Source organism: Nematolebias whitei, chromosome 13, assembly GCF_014905685.2.
Source record: "Nematolebias whitei isolate Nwh7 chromosome 13, NemWhi1, whole genome shotgun sequence".
NCBI lineage: Eukaryota > Metazoa > Chordata > Actinopteri > Cyprinodontiformes > Rivulidae > Nematolebias > Nematolebias whitei.
The window spans coordinates 44,632,136-44,633,872 of record NC_056510.1 but is presented as its reverse complement, the minus strand read 5'-3'; positions in this window follow the sequence as shown (position 1 = coordinate 44,633,872).

Sequence of the window (1,737 nt, the reverse complement as noted above, 5' to 3'; positions counted from 1 at the left end):
AAGTAGTAGCTAGAGTTGAGCATTACTTTATGAAGTAGTACCCAGAGTTGAGCACTACTTTATGAAGTAGTACCCAGAGTTGAGCAGTACTTTATGAAGTAGTACCCAGAGTTGAGCACTACTTTATGAAGTAGTACCCAGAGTTGAGGAGGACTTTATGAAGTAGTACCCAGAGATGAGCAGTACTTTATGAAGTAGTACCCAGAGTTGACCATTATTTTATGAAGTAGTACCCAGAGTTGACCAGTATTTTATGAAGTAATACACAGAGTTGTGGGCTCAAGTTTCATGACTCGGACTCTAACTCAAATCACAGTTTTGATGACTTGACTTTTTCAAAGACTTGGAACTCAACTCCACGCAGATTTGAGCCTTTTGCCTTGAAAATACTTGGTATCTCAATCCAAATAAAACATATTTATGTACTTTTTATGAAAAGTTTATGAACTGTGTACACTGTACCTTTTGGGTTTTTCTTCGTCATTTTGAAACAAACCTGCTCGTAGATTCTGCTCTTCTTCTTTTACAACACGTCGCCTTTTAGAAGCTGTCACAAGTGCTGGAAATGATTTTTTATGACTTTGTAATTAGGTCTAGTCAAGACTTGACTCAAGACTTGACTTTGGACTCGATTTTAGACTCAAGTTGGACGACTTGAGACTCGAGACTTGAGACTCATGACTCGGCTCCACCTCTGGATGGTACTGTGTAGGAGCAGAGTAGAAGTATATCCTATGAGCACAACATTTTGTATCTTTGTCTTATTGAGCATAAAAACACAAAAGATAAACTATACAAAAATCAAACGCTAAGCTAAAATTAATTGTTTCAATTATTTGCTTTTATTTTTGATACCAGAAATTCACATTTCAGTTATTCTTTGCACATTTGGGGAAAAAACTGTGTTTTCTTCAGCGGTATTACTGATAGTGTAAGAGAAATACTGTGACGGCAAAGTGATCTCAGTGATCCTCGTGTCTTAATGATGCTGCATCTTCACACAGGGACAGCACAGCGAGGAGGATTCACATTTTGAGCTCTTTTCAAAACATAATGGAAGCACATCATTTTGGGGTTTGTCCAGTTCTCACAAACCCGTAGGGACGATGGTTAGACGTCACATGGGACAACCCTAAGCTGGGTAGCTGGCCCTTCCCTAACCCCTGCAGCCCTGACAGGATGTTGCGTTCAAAGCCCTTTGTTCCTGCAACTCCTCCGAACTCTTTCCTCTCGTGTTTCATGCAGAGCTCGACTTCTTGCGCTCGTCAGGAGCAGGAACATCTCACAAACAGCAAGCTGTTTTTAAAGCTGTCTTAAAGCAGAAAAGTGCCTTGTGAGCGTGAATGATTCTTCTGTAAAAACAAGTTGATGTAAATGTTCATTTACCTCAAATGTTTACAAATCTGTTACTAAATAAATTTTTGTACCATTTTGTTGCATCTACTTTTGTTTTGTGTGATAATTTCATGGTTTCTGCTGGATTTGACCATTGGTGATCAGCATTTAATGCACAAATATAAAAAATAAAACAAAGAGAAAATGAGCAAAACAAACTAAATCAACCACTAAGAGTTTGAAAAGTGAATGTTTGTTGTTTTTGAGCAGAGGTGGTTTTTATTTTTATTTGTTTGTCTGAGGCAGCGCAGAGTGACAGGTCCTGGTGAGAGGCGGGAGCAATGTTGGAGCCAGTCACACACACACACACACACACACACACACACACACACACACACACAC